Raw genomic sequence first — 15,791 nt, 5'->3', positions numbered from 1 at the left:
AAAACTCTCACTACTGATTGCATGCTTAGGGTGTTGTTATTAATGTGGTAATCTGCAGGAATGTTGCCCTTGCTGAATGGGATGATAATGCAGTTTTTGTATTGAGTTTTAGCCCATGACTTTGGAATTAGTTGTTTGTCTGTGTAAGTCCCTCTTGTAGGATGTTGACATCATCTGGGGACTCGATGACTACACCCAGTTTGCAGTCATCACCAAACTCTGTCAGTCATTGGCCTTTTGTTTTAGCCTGTACATCCAAGAAGTAGATTCCAAACAACAGAGACCGCAGCACAGATCCCTGTGGAACACCACTGCTTACAGATCTGCTGGTGAAGGTAGAGTCACCCATTTTGACTGTGTGTGTTCTATCGGCGAGCCAGTTTGCAACCCACCCATATCTCTCAACCAGGAAACATCAAAAATCTGGACAAATGCCATGAAAAATAGGTACAAATCTGTACGCTGATTAACATAAAAATGTGCATATATAATTATGCAACCCCACCCACTCCAGTGGAATTGTGGGATACCAACTTTCAAACACAAACTGAAGAACAACCAAAATATGGGAATTTAAGTGGACAGTAATAACCTAACTTTTGACCAACATGTGTCCACTGGAGTAACAGTGAGTCAGCAGCCTCTCATTTCAGTAAGTAGTCTGTGGTGCATGCAATTCCATTAGTTATAAAAGCAATAAATCTTCAAGGAAGGCAATACGGCCAGAAATAAATGGCTGTTGTTCTTAATATCCCACACATTGCCAATATGCATCTCAGGTGCTCTGGTGCTATTGACCACCCAAAGGAGAGAGAAAAAAAGGATATTGTCCCTTTACATAAACAGAGCACCTTATTCGAAACATAATGGACAACCTTCAGTCTCAAATACAATCCACAAAGCAAACCACCTCTAATACAATCCATACAAGACAAGGTAAACACTTAACAATCCAGTTTTAAATGTGATTTATTTTCAACACTGTAATCAAATTTGATATAAAATGGAAAAAAAAAACACACACACAAGCCAAAACCAGTTGCAGTGCTGAAACTGTCATGACATGCAGTGACTCATAAGAATAAATGCTGTTCGGTCTTTCCAAACCGTTAAAAAGTAAGACTGGTTCTCTGCTTTACACCCAGTGAATAACATAACAGGTTCTGGTTTCCTGTTGCCACAAAGAGCATAAAACAGGTATCAGAATATGAAAATATTATCTGAAAGAAAACAATAATGTAACGGTATTCAGATGAAAGGGAGCATAAACAGGTAAAGCTGTCTACTAGACATGCAGCCTGAAAAAAAAAAAGTAATTTTGACAAGTTCATACACCCTCTGCCACATACAACAGAAATGAAAATTATCAAAACAAGCAGATCACATCCATCTAAAATCATTAACAAATATATTGCATCTTTCATGTGCATATGACACAAGGGCAGACAGGGCAGTCAAAGAATGCACAAGAAAGGGAAGAATTAAGTATTCAAGCCAAACAAAAATGATGCAGAATCCATGCCTGTTCCTCATCTCTTTTCTTTCCTGTATTATATAAACATTCTGACACAATATAAAAAAAGACTTAAATCACAAGGAGCTGCATCACTTCCTACTTACCCTACAGCAGGAGGATCCTCACTGACACCTGTTCCCTTCTTTGTTTGCGTTGCTTGCTCCTTTTTTTCCCTGGCAGCTAGACCATGGGAAAGAGAAAATGAGAGATTACAGAAAACCGCAGGTCCTCCTCATTACCAATTCAGTTTCCACTTAATCCACACAGTCTTCAATGACAGACTTCCAATCGTGTACTATTTCCCAGTTATCCTTTACCAATTCCTCTCCTGTACCATGCATTCTGCCATCCACATTACATTTCTTTCACATCCACCCATTTTTCTCTGTTTTACCACCAGTCTTTCCTGCTTATACCATACTCTGTATATAAGCTGTAAATCCTATCTGCTTCTAATAATGCATTAATCAGGAGTAAAAAGTACCTCTTAATAGTCAACTGGCAAACACTTTTAATGGTATCCGAATGTGAGAGGCTCCATAGGTAAAAGACTGAAACAAACAAAGTATCAGTTTTACAAATTGCTTAATTTAAACAGTGATGTAATTTGTATGAAATTAAATTATTTCAACTATACCCATATACACGAGTCCAGTTAATATCAACATAAATTTTCTTGATCCAGGTAGACTACAGGTGTAACCTCATTCTCGCAACAATGCAACGAATCTAAATCCTATGCCTTTACATTCATCAGATTCCACTTGATATCTAATGCCTAGGCTACATTTCCGTACCTCCGTACTCACCTTTTACCCAGCAGCCCCATTATTTATCTGTTGAATCATTAAACTCATATGTAGTCACCATCAGCTGCCACAAATTGTCCATTTCTGTAATTTCTGTTATTATTATTATTTTTTTGGATATTGTCTGCAGTGCAGTTTCTCGGGATAATGTATCCCATGCGTCCAGCTACACTCATGACACTTACAGCAGGAAATGTGAATGGGAATCTTAGGAGCAGTCTGACCATTCAGCACATTGCAAAAGGCATCTGTTACTATGGGCTAATACACTAACAGCAGCCTGTTTTCCTTAAGATATTGAATATTGTGATTTTTCACATAGTTACAAATGTGGACATGCATTTAATCTAATATTTTGTGCAGACCAGAAGGAAATGTAATAGAAAGAGCTTTTGTTTGCTTATATTTTGTTGACCATGTTTTCCTTCCGTCTGTCGTTTAAGGTTGCAACATCATTTACTTAGAATGACCATATAGAGATCTCAAACACTTAGCTAAAGAACCATGAATGAAGTCAAAAAGTAATGAGGGAAAATGGCCCAAACCATACCTCTTAACTGTACGCTGCTTCCTTGAGTACAGAGACAGAGTTAATTCCTGAATGCCACTGCCTAAATCTAAACTAAATAAAATATTAGCTGAGCTGCAGCCTGGAATGGAAATGAATTTAAAAAAAAAAGCAAACATATGCTTTCTGTGCCTGTCTCTGTCACTCTGACAGACTCTGAGACCTTAACTGCCTGGATCTGACTCCGGAGTGCTGACTGAGGTACTTGCACATGCGCGAACATAAACAAACCACTCAGAGTCTCTGACTCCGCCCTCAGTTGAAATGGTGAATTCCGACAGGCTGGCAGGCTGGTCATGACGCTGACGTCATCGCGCACGCCTCTGCATGCGATGACATCAGCAAAAAAAAAAAAAGGCCGAAAAACATTCAAAAAGAAGCCGGGAAAATTGGGAATTAAGGGGGCTACTCGTAAATTCGTGGCACCCCATTATTTGGACCTTAAATCCGGTAAATGCCAAGGAATTCGGTACAGTTGAGAGGTCTGAACCCAGCTGACAATATACGGGTTGATCTCCAGCTGGGTAAGTTTATCAATAATTCCTGAGTGGGAAATAATGTCAAAGACTTTGATCAGGTCCAGGTAGGCCGTATGCATGGATTTGCCTTTGTCCAGGGCTTTGGTAACTGTCTCAAAGAAGTCCACCAAATTCAAGAGGCAGGATCTCACTTTAACAAAGCCAAACTGGGTCAGTTCAAGTGTTTGGAGGTCTCCTATGTCTTTGTTGATAAGGTCCATGATTATTCTTTCCATAGCCTTGCAGATTAGGCTGGTCAGGCTTATGAGTCTGTAGTTCCCAGGGTCTGTGGAGGTGCTTCCTTTTAGTAACAGGATGATGGCTGCTGTTTTCCATTCAGCAGGTACAAAACCAGTGCTTAGACTGTGGTTGAAAAGAGTACCCAGTGGTGTAGCTACTTCCTGTTTTAATCCATTTAAAATGCATCCTGGGATATTATCAGGGTCCACAAGAGGCTGTGTTCTTGGCTTTCGAGAGAGTGTTTACGACCTGCTCCTTGGAGATACTAGGTGGAGGGCAAGTGGTAGGGATGTTTTGGGGGATATGTGGCAGGGGCAGGAGGATGGGGGGAGCATTTTTCACTGAACCTGTCAGCTAGCAGGTTGAATATATGTGGTGCCATTAATGACCTCTTCTGTGCAGATCTGGGTTTTTCCTTTAAAGTTTTTGACATAGCTAAAAAAGGCCTCATGGTTTTTCCTTAGTGAAGGAGGCTAATTTGGATTCAATGTTAGCTTTAGAATGCCTTACAAAGTGTTTTATTTGCTTGTTTAAGCTGAAGAAGGAATGCTCCTAATTCAGAGACTGTTCCTTCCTGCTCTTGGACAGTAATTTCTTTCTCTTATTGTATAACCTGTTAATGGCGGATGTCCACAAGGCAGGCTGGTTCTTTCTTGAAGATCTTGTTTTGATCATATCAGGTAGGACTGAGTCAATACATTTGAACAGAGGCTTATACAATGTATTGGTGTGAATCCCAGTATAGGTGTCCATGCCATCGATGAGGGCATGGGCTATAAAGCTATTAATGCTGTCAACTATTAGGTTGTAATTGGCTTTGGAGAAGTATTCTAGTCTAGTTGCTGCTAATGGGGGATCAAAGGTTATTGTTACTTCTAATGAGACTGACTTATGATCAGACCTCACTACTGAGGACCACACACATGGAGTGGTGCAATGATCACCCATGTTAGTGAGTACCAGATCCAGAATATTTGGACCCCTTGTGGGGGTGTCAACCAACTGGTTCAGGACAGTGGAGTTGATGAAGTCCAAGAACCTTTGGGCAAGTGTGTTAGTACATATATAATTTACCCAATCTTTGGATGGGTAGTTAAAATCACCTAAAACCACGGTGTTTGGTTGTATTTTGAGTGATTCAAGTAGATCCAAGTATGCAGTGTGGGTATCCTGGTCCATGGAGGGGATCCTATAACTGACAATAACTTGGATTGGGGGGGGGTCTTACCTACAGTCAGTTGGACCTGGTTAGTTCAATGGAATTGTTTTGTTTAACCAAACTAGATGTGTATTTACCTTTGATGAATATTGATAACCCACCCCCTTTAGTTCTTGCACTTTCAGTTTGTGGTCTGAATATGTGGAAGGCATTATAATCCGATACAGCTGGGGTGTCTTCCATGGCCTTAAACCAAGTCTCACAGATGTCAGCATCTTCTGAGGTGAGAGCTACTTCCAGTGAGTGCAGTTTTAGGTTTAGACTCCTAGCATTTAGCAGCATAACCTTGAGGTTGCTTTTTAAAGGTTTTTTACATCGAGAATTTTGTTGTTGTGACATTGCCTAAAAAAGGCAGTATGAGGGAGGCAAGAGCCTTAGCCAGTAACCGAAATCCCAGATGTAACAGAAGAAGACTATCTCTGGCACAGCAGCATGGTCTATCTACCATGTCATCCCAGGCCGACAGGTACTGAATCCTGTTTGAATGACACCGGAAACTAAGACAATTGTTGAAATCAATCATTTTTTGTTTATATCATGGTATCATCTTAGGTGATGGTAGGAGGCTGCTCAAGGCTAGGGCCATACTTGCCTGGGAGACATATTCATAGAGCTCAATCATGTCTCTCTTCATATAGTCCAGTGAGGTACGTCTCAATCATTCACACCAACAGGAACTATGACAGAGTCATAACAGTACTTGTTGAAGAGAGACTTGAGTGCATGTGTGATCTGGCAGATCCTGGCACCCAAAAGACAGCTGACTATAACCTTCTCCTTGTTCAGCCTGGTGAGTGGTACATCTGTGTGTCTCACTATAGAGTTACCTATGACAAAAACATTTGGTTTAGATCTACTTTGTCTTAGGGGCTTGTTTGGTGAGACACTTGTGCTTATGGTTTTATGTGTATTGAGTGCTGTAGGTACTGTATTAGGTGTAGCATGTTCGTGTTTTGGAGGTCTCTGGTGTTTACGTAAATTTCTGGTGAGTACCTCCACGTATGATGGTTTTTGCATTGACAGCGTGATTTGTGCAGGAGGTGTATTGTGTGGGCTGACAACCTGTTCAGTGTCACTGTTCTGTTAAAGAGAGAGCAAGGATTCTATATTCTTAGTGTATATGCATCTCTCATAAATTCAGCTTGAGTGGTTTAGGAGTAATGGGTTGTCAGTGTACATGAGGCAATTGTTACACTGCCTCAGGATACCTATGTCAAACAGGCTGGCAGAAAAGACAGAGGAGAACTGACCATCCATAATACTAGGTGTAAATTTGCTTACTTTAATGAGGAAGGATGTGGTTTAATTGGGGACTTAATGCTGGGTCTATACTATTGGGGCTGTCAAGGGATACGAGACTATTAGGGATTAGGAGATTTCAGTTAAAGTGACAAATGCTGTAGAAAGCTGAGCTGAGGTGGTCTCTGGAAGCTAAGCACAATTTAAGGAACTCCTCACTTGGATCATGGGCAACTTCTAAGGGAAAATAAATTTACTTTAGCTTTTGGGTCTATAACTGCAGATGGTCACCACCATTGCGCTGTGCTTTGTGAAAGTGCACTACGTGTAAACAGATGCCTCAGATTGCTCAGATGAAGATAGTAGAGCAGTGGCTGGTCGCCAAACTCTGTGGAGCTGTGTTGAAAGAGGTGCAACCCCGTTCAAACACAGGGCTTATGTAGCAACTGTGAGAACCCTTTTTTAAAACAAGTTAAGCAATTTTCAAACAAACTGGCCAATGGAAATGCTCAGTACTGAGCCTTATTATAACAATATCCAAATTAAATGGGTCTTCTGCCACAAGGGTGCAGGGGGCCCTCTTAATGTAAGATGGATGGCTTTAGTGCTCAGATAATGCCAAACAGTGTAGATTCAACAAATCTGAATCTAGCCTATGCTATAAAATACACAAGTACTAGAAAATACAAAGTGCAGGAAAAACAATCTCAAACAGCAAACAGTTGAAATAGTGAAACAGCAAAATAGTTAAAATGGCTAAAAAACAGTTAAAAGTAGGCATCGATTCAATAGTACACATTTAAAAGCGCAGTACCGTGAATACAAATACTTATTTTTCTGTAGATTTCAAAGGATGCCTTGAATTTCATTTGGATTCACTCCAGAGATTAGAGAGAGTACACCAATCCTATTGCAGCCCCTTTCATTTTACCTAACCATTTTGTGCATGCGATCTCCTCCTTCACCATTACTGGCCTGGTCTTTCAATAGTTTACAATTATGATTTCAGCCCTTCCATGCAGAGAATATCTATCCTGTAGTCCTGAGTCTATTTTCTTCTTACCCGTCCTCTAGAGCAATGCCATAGGAAACACAGATTTTAGGCAGAATCTTATCATAGATTGAAGCACAAAGCTTTCAGACCTCTTATCCTAGATCTCGGACTTCACTACACCCTCACTGCACCATCTTAGCTCCTTCTTCACCCTAATGCCAAGATTTACAATCTTCCTTCCACTCGCATTCATATAGCTTTGATAAACTGTGATACCATTGCAATGGCAAAATGAGCTGTTAGTCATTCACCAGACTATCATCATAAGAAATCTATATATCCTCCTAATTTCCTCATATAATTCAGCCTCTTTCATCCATTCCATTCCACTACACTATTTCCTTGGACTTGAAAAACTATCTCCTACACTTGGTTCAGCTAGATCACCATAGATCATTTTTGCTACACTCCTAGATTCATAGATTCATAGATTCATAGACTGTTACAAGGCTAATGACCCAGAGGGTCTTTCTAAGCCTATCCAAGCTTTCCCGAAAGAATAATGATGTCCTGTATCCAGATTGGATGCTGAGGGCCAGGCATTTATAGGCTACCTCTGTCCATAAGGGACATGGGGTGCCAGGCCGGGTGTAAATTTCCTATTCCCCATCTATTTTTCTAGGTTGTACTTAAACTAGGTACTAGATAAACTCAGCTTCACATGGATGGGAATATTGTTCCATAGGAGGGGCAGTCACTGGGACACATATCTCTCTCTCTCCAGCATGTTCTGTTTAAGTCACAGACAAAATTCAGGTCCCTAGACCTTGTATTTCTGGTACTTTTCAACTTATGAATATGTAAGAGATTCATAAGTGTGGGGTCTGTGGATGCCTTGTAAGCCAGGCACAGATCACCCCTCTTCAATCTATAGGAGACTGAGTAGAAGAAAATAGCTTTAAGGCACTCTGCATAAGGCAGGTTTGTTTTGCCTTGTATTCTTTTTCTAAGGAACCTTTGAGGTTGCTCTATTTGCTGCACATGGCTGATCAGATGCATACCAAAGGGAGTATTGTGTTCTATGATTGGTCTGATAAGGGTGTAGCACAGTGGGATAATGACATCTTTGGACCTAGATGCCATGCCCTTACTTATAAGTTGTGTAACATAAAAAGTTTTCCTCACCACTCTGGCCACATGGTGGTCGAAGGTAAGCTACTATCTACATGCATACCCAGCTCTATGACCACTAGGTTGACTCTTAGGGGTGTATTATCAACATGGTAATTAGCCAGAAAGGTTGACTTCCTAAAGGGGACAATTATGCATTTCTTAGCAAGGAGTTTAATACCATAGCTTTGGCACCATTTGTTAATTAAAGATAGACCTTCTTGAAGAATGTTAGTGTCTGCAAGGAGTCATTGATAACTCCCAGATTGCAATCATCTGCAAACTTGGTCTCCAATGCTTCACACCAAAGACCTTACCTCCCCATCTATGAAGTCTCCAGACTTGTAACAGACTCACTCCTTTTGCTTTACACATTTTGACCCTTTCATATTCCAAAAGCCATTCTTTAAAAATATGAAACCTCTACCTCTTAAAAGTTTCATCACTAAGCTCGTTTGGCAATCTTTAAGTTTCTTACCCTAATTATTGCCTTTTCTTCCCACTTAAAATGCCTCTTTTCTTATTTCCATTTATATCCCTTTCTTTACTTTCATTTTCTTTCAGGAAGAGTCCCTTTCCAGCTTGCTTATACCTCCTTGCAGCACTGCATTAAGCCTAAAACCCTTTCTTCCATATCCCAGATTTCCTATTGACCCCTCATACCTTCCTTGACAGTTTTATCTTTGTATTTTCACCCACTCCACCCATGCTGGAGGACTGTGATTGCCTACTCTATCCATATTGGCCAGATTTACTGCTGTGACATACTTTTTAAAACTAGGCATCTTCCACCATCCATTTCAACTGGGCACTTCAAGCTTAGCTTTCACAGCTCTGCTTCTTTTACCTCTCCAAACAAATTGGATGCATATGTTACACAACTATCTGTCTCTAGTCTGAAGATTTTACTGAAAGATGGATAAATAAACAAAATACATATGGTACTAGCATCACCCTAGTGACTCTGTTAAGACGTGATAAGGAAACCCATTCTCTTCACCCTTGTATACAAAATGTCCACAGTCTTAACACACAAGTTCTAATTCTAGTCCATCAACACTTTCCCAATGTTAGAAACTTTAATACTTGAATATTGTCTTAACTATTACTTATCAGTATTTCTTCTGTGTTTTCTGAATCCTCATAACGATACTACCATCAAATTTTGGGGGTGACCCTATACAACTGCCTCATCCCCAAAGCTTCTAAACTTCTCCAAAAATCCTCAAACATCTTTCTATATATCAGGAAACAACATAGTGCAGTTGAATGCAAAGGAATTCAAGCTCTCTAAAGCTTTCAGACATACTTTCACTTAGCATTACCTATGCACTGCTTTCTTTCCTCTGCACAAAGACTGCAGTAACAAATAAAACCATCAACTGGGAAAATGGGAAAGTCTCATGCCTTTTATAACCTTATCTTTTCTGGAAGTTTCTTTGCTACTTTGATAGAAGAGTTCTGGCATAGTGCTACACCCCACAGACTGTTTTCCCAGCCATGCTTCCACTACTTCCAGGAATGACCATCTCTGTACATTTAAACATTTCTAATATCAAATAAAACTACTTAACCTTGGGACATTTACCTCAGATTTCATTCTTATCACAAATCCCTTCTGAGCCTTTCTCACCAACAAAGTATACACTCTTGTTAATCTGGACAGCACTGCTTTAGGATAAATCTGTATAACAATGTTAATGAAAGAGATGGCTCTATAATCTGAGGGATCACTGTCATTGCCTATTTCCATGAAGGAAGAATACAGTCCTCCTTCAAAATTATGCTAAGCATAGTTATTGATTCCCTTACTAACTTGGCCCTTGTAAGGTTGTAAATGTTTATTGAGAAGCCATATCCCCACCTGCCTTCCCTCTCTGTAAATTTATTATGCTATTTAATACCTTCCTAGGTAACATTTTCACCTGGTTTCTGTCTGGTCTTTCTCATTCAATCTCTTTTCCTCCTGCACTAGTCCCTTTCTTTTCTGATCCCCTCTTGTCCCTCCTTCTGCCTCCTCCTTCTATAACTCTTGCTAGACAAAACACCAAAGATCCCCACTTTAGTTGCTGATTTCTTTTACCAGCCATCAACCTGCAAGTCTACCTATTTTCCTTTGTACATTTCAGGATAGAAGCTACTAATTTGGCATCAGACTCTTCCAGGGCCTACCAATATGCTCATTCCGCCCCATCTCCACCGTTATTCTCTCAGCATCTTTTGACTTAAGCCTCCCTTGCAGTGAGGCCTCGTTTGCTAATTCACTATCACCCACTCGCACTCTCCAGGTTCATTTGTACCACTCATGTTTCCTTTCTCATGTCATTTGCTCTTCTTTTATTTTCCTTTGTCTCTTTTAAAACTCCAGCAGTCTTCCTTTCTACCATACATTCCATCCACCACAGCATATTTATGCTTTTTCTTCCAGCAATATCCCATCCTCAATTTACTTTTAACCTTCTATCATTCATGCCTGCCTCTGAATCCTCATCATTGAACTCCTATAATATGGGTTCCACCTCCTTCCAGCCACCCCCTTCACCTGTCTCCCATGATGATGTGTCACAAGTGCCCATCACTATAATCTGCATGTCCTCCAATTCTCTGCTGTCCACTAATCTGGAAATAAGTTGTCAGTTTGTACTTTCCTGTTTCCTCCAGTTCCTTGAAATGTATAAACCCTCTTGTAATTATTTCTTGAATCTCCAAATATCCCACAGACCTTCATCATCCAAACAATTTTAAAGTACCTCTGGCAGTTGGAATAAAACTCTTTTATCCAATTTAATTTATTGGTACTGTCATCCAATGCCACATAAAGCCACCACCCACAATTACCAGATTTCACTTTCTTCTCATCTGCTGTACAGCTCTGAAAAAATGTGACATGCCTCCTCTTCCTCTGAGTAGAGACTGTGAAATGATCCTATTACATAACCTTGCCTTTCAGAGACTTAACATAACATACCTCGTGTCTAGATGTCTCTTCTTACCATGTCTTCTTTTCTCCAGGATAATTTTTGCATTGAAAGCCAGCTACCCCCTTCTGTTTCAAATAGGATCTGTCCAACACTTTAAAATTCGTAATTTCCAATTTACCAGCTTCACTCTTAAATAATATCATTTCTGATATGAATATTGCACCAAAAACATATGTGAGGCAATTGACTACCTCAGGTAAGCACTTTTATGGAAAACTCACAATAAGCACGTTCTTCTTAAAACCACACTTCATCAGACAATGACAACTGTCATTAGAAACTCATTTAAATGTCAAGCTAATCAACTCAAGTATCTGACACTAATCAATAAATAGAAACACATATTACACTTAATGATATATATTTAATATACATCACTATTAACTGATTAACACCTATGTGGTATGGAGTGTCATGGCTCTTACAACCTCCACACATCCTTATATTCCAGAGAATTTTCTTAAAAATCATTTTAAAAAACATAAGATAATTAAGACTTTTCTACTGTGGGACATCCTAGATTAACAATCACAGTGTAATTTTATTAATAACTCATTGCCTTTTCTAATCCTGTCTGCTTATAAGCTAGTAAGTCAAACAGTTGAAGTCAAACATAAGGAATGTCGGGACGCAATAAGATGCTAAGGGTGTTAACTGGAAGTACAGAAAAGGGGTGCTATAGGCTTGAATGAGTTAATGTATACTCTTAAAAACATGGAATCAGAAAATACACAAATTCTATTGGCATCTAATTAAACAAATAATAAAAAAAGTATTGCTTCAGTTTCTTGTTATTCAGCCAGACTTTAAAATGTCTAACTTCATCAATACTGGATTCATGCAGCTTTACCTGTCAATGGTAATCTTTACAGTCTAACAGTTCTTTCGTATTACTACCCTAATATTCACTGAAACATAGCTAAAAACTGAATAAAAGAGCTGCCTAAAATCCAGACAAATTTTAGCATGCATGCCAGAGCACTGTTGAATCACCTCTCTCTGGATTGCATAAAGAGGCTCGTAAATTGTTTATTGCATATATTGTGATGTCCTGCAGGACACTGTGGACAGCAAGCTCAAAAAAGACAGTTAAAATACTCAGGTACTTTTATTTTTAACCCCTTAGTAATGCAGCTATCTTCATTTTCAGTAATGTATTGACATTGTTGGCATGAATTCTCCTATTGCAAAAACTTTTACCTGAAATTCTGAATGGTATGGCCAGATTGAAAAATTCTTTGAATATTTACTTCTCTAATATGATTGCTTTTCAGTTTATTCAAACAGTCATCATGGCTGCCAATAATTCTTCTAGTGTTACCACTGATGTCTGGAACAGTGCATGAATATACTGGATAAGGTAACATCATTAAAAAAATCCTATTTTACTTTTTGTCATCACATCCCTTGGATAGGCAAACACCTTGATTTGCCCGCTATCTATATGTTTAAAGTTATAGATATGAGGATACTACACTGTTTCCCTACATAAAACTACATTACGAATCTCACCTTCCACATCTTACCAAAAACACCTACTTTCAGATAACATGTTACATAATGTCTGACTTTCATACTCAAAAAGATGGTTTCTTCAGTCAATCGACTGACCTTGGTGGCATGCATACTTCTCAATTGTACAAATTTTTGCAGAATGTCCAAAATTTTGCCTCATATCTTTCATCTGTTCCTTATAAAATATGTGATTTTTCTGGCAAATCACAAATGAGTGAAGTCACTAAATAATGGCATACATGTAAGTTTCAATCTTTGCATTCTTCAGAAAATTATTGCTAACATAAATTCTGTTATTCTAGCAATTTTCTAAGTTTATAAGAACAATATTTAAAATCTGTCCCTATTTTTAGGCCTATGTTCCACCATTATTTTAGGCTTTGTCCAGATTTCTTGCACTAAGAGGTTGAGAGGTATAGTGGCATGACCTTTTACAATACAACTACTAAACCATGCAGAATGTGTGCTATTAAAGCAAGGTCGCTGGAAATTTTGCTTGATATTATAATCTTTCCCGATATTTCTTTTTAGCCATGTAGGGTATACACTGTAAGGTGGCTGGAAGTATTGCACGATTCTATATTTGTTCATGAATTTTATATTTACCACTGCTTCTGTCACATATGCAGTTATAAGTGGAATGCTGATTAGATTGGTGACTATCTGTAAGGGTGTTATCAATACTATCATCAGTGTGCCAATCAATACTATAATCAGTGTGTCAAATGCCTTTTTTCTCTAAGTCAGCCTGCAGTAAAGTGTCTTGTCAAATGAACATTGTGTCTAATGATTCTTACATACTTACCTCAGCTATGTGTGCATACTTTTCCTGTGTACATGAACTACGTGGTGTCAGAACTATTCTTTTTTTAATTTTGCCAAGATACTTGTACTGTGTCACAGTCTCATGCAATGTCAGGCTGGTCTTGCTTTTCATTTATCATTAAAAATCAATTATAGTTTTATTTTTACAATCTTATATTGATAATGTTAAAATAACTATATGCTCAAAAATGTTAATCTTGAACTTCATAGAAATTAATTTTCTTGCTTTATCAAACTACCAGTTTTCAATTGTATTTCATAGACTTTTTGTCTCACATTGCCTTTAGTAAAACTATCAATATCCTTATAGTTTCTTGGAAACTTATCAGCAAACTGGAAACTCTAGCTTCACTGGATTTACTTGAAGATTTTTATCTATGTATTACTGTGAGTGGAGCTACTAAGAAAAAAATACAAAAATAATAAAAAAACAAAATACTCACAGCATCTATAATAATATTTCAGAACTCCATGCTTGAATCGCTCATGATACACCAGATATTCTTGCCATAACTGAAAAATGGCTAAAACCCCAATAACTTGACTCTGAAATATTACTCCCTGGTTATAACATCATCAAAGCTGATAGAACTAAAAAAAAAAGTGGTGCAGTATCTTGAAATCCTGCCTTACAATAAACCTATTCTCAAATTCCATAACACTGAATTCCTTATCTCCCATCTTAAACTAAATAACCATAAGCAACCATGTACTATAGTACTCTATATTCCCCCAGGTATTAATGCTGCAACCACATAAAACATCCTAAAGTGGATCTCATGTACAATTTCTAATGAAAAGAAAATTCTAGACATCATTAATTTTGATTGGCAGATTATCTCCACAAAATATCCATCAGCTAGCCTAAAGCTATTTGGATTGACTCAATTAATTTCCTCTCCAACACATTATAATTATTCTACAAACAGTGTCCCAATTCTTGAATGGATATAGGTGTCTCAGTCCACTAAATATATCCAGTGGCACCCTCTCTGTTTCTCTCAGTGTTGGCAAACAGACTCAGTACCCATCATGTCAAATAACAATTACTTGGAACATCCCATAATCTCACTAATTTTAACCCTGATGCATTCAATAGAATTCTAAGGTCCTTTAACTGGTCTATCCTGAAAAATATTCCACTCAACGAGGCAGTACACAAATTTAACTCACTTTTCCTGAAAAGTCTGGCTCCAACTCAAAGCAGGAACCTAATGTATGAAAGAGGGCTTGGAAAGAATGGTTAAAATATAGATGTCCCCAAAACCTGCAACACTTTAAAGAACTATATAATCATACTAAAAGACAGATTATTGCAGACAAGACATTACTAAATCAGTCTTCCAACCCTAAAAAATCTGGTCTTCTGTTATTAACATACTCCACTATGGAACACTCACCACTCCTAATCATGTCTGAAATATCATTCCCATAGCTGCTCAGTTTAACAAACATTTTATAGAAAACATTAAAGCTCTTACTAAAGATTTTCCTCATGACAATTCTGAGATGCCCTTACCAAAGGCAGCAAACACCCCCTATTTCACCCTAAAATCCATTCCAACCTCCTACATCAAATCTCTACTTCTTAAAATGAAACACCAACCAGGATCCAAAACAGGTTTATTGTCTTCAAACTCTAGCGCCTCGGCCACTGTAAGCCTTCAAGGAGTAAAGTTTCAGTAACATAGCACAATATATATAGTCACACCAATCAATCAATAAAGCTATTATACAATTAAATAATAAAATTACTCAATTAAATCACATTTTTCCAACAGCATTCTGTGTTTAAGCCTCTAGGTAATAAAGTGCCAAACTTTAAAATAAAAACAGTTTCATACTTTAAAAGTAGTTTTGCCACAACTGCAACATCAGACTCTAACTTTGCTATCTGTTGTAAAATAGTTGCTTTTAAAGTGTCAGTGCTACCATTATGAAATTCATAAAATGTTGAGCCAAAGGGCTCTCCATTTTTATTTTTATGTCCCTAAGATGTTCTAACAGCCTGACTTTAAACATTCTTTTAGTTTGCCCTATATAGAACTTATGGCATCCACATGTGATTGCATAAACCACCTATTAGTTCTACAAGTGTATGAACCACTTGAATAAAATGGTAAATTATTAATATTAGAAAAGTTCTATATACAAATGGGCAAGCCTGACATTTCCTACATGGGAAAGTACCTATACT

The sequence above is a fragment of the Protopterus annectens genome, chromosome 1.part0 (assembly GCF_019279795.1).
Source record: "Protopterus annectens isolate FY-2018-M chromosome 1.part0, PAN1.0, whole genome shotgun sequence".
Lineage (NCBI taxonomy): Eukaryota > Metazoa > Chordata > Ceratodontiformes > Protopteridae > Protopterus > Protopterus annectens.
Note: the sequence above shows the minus strand (reverse complement) of the source record.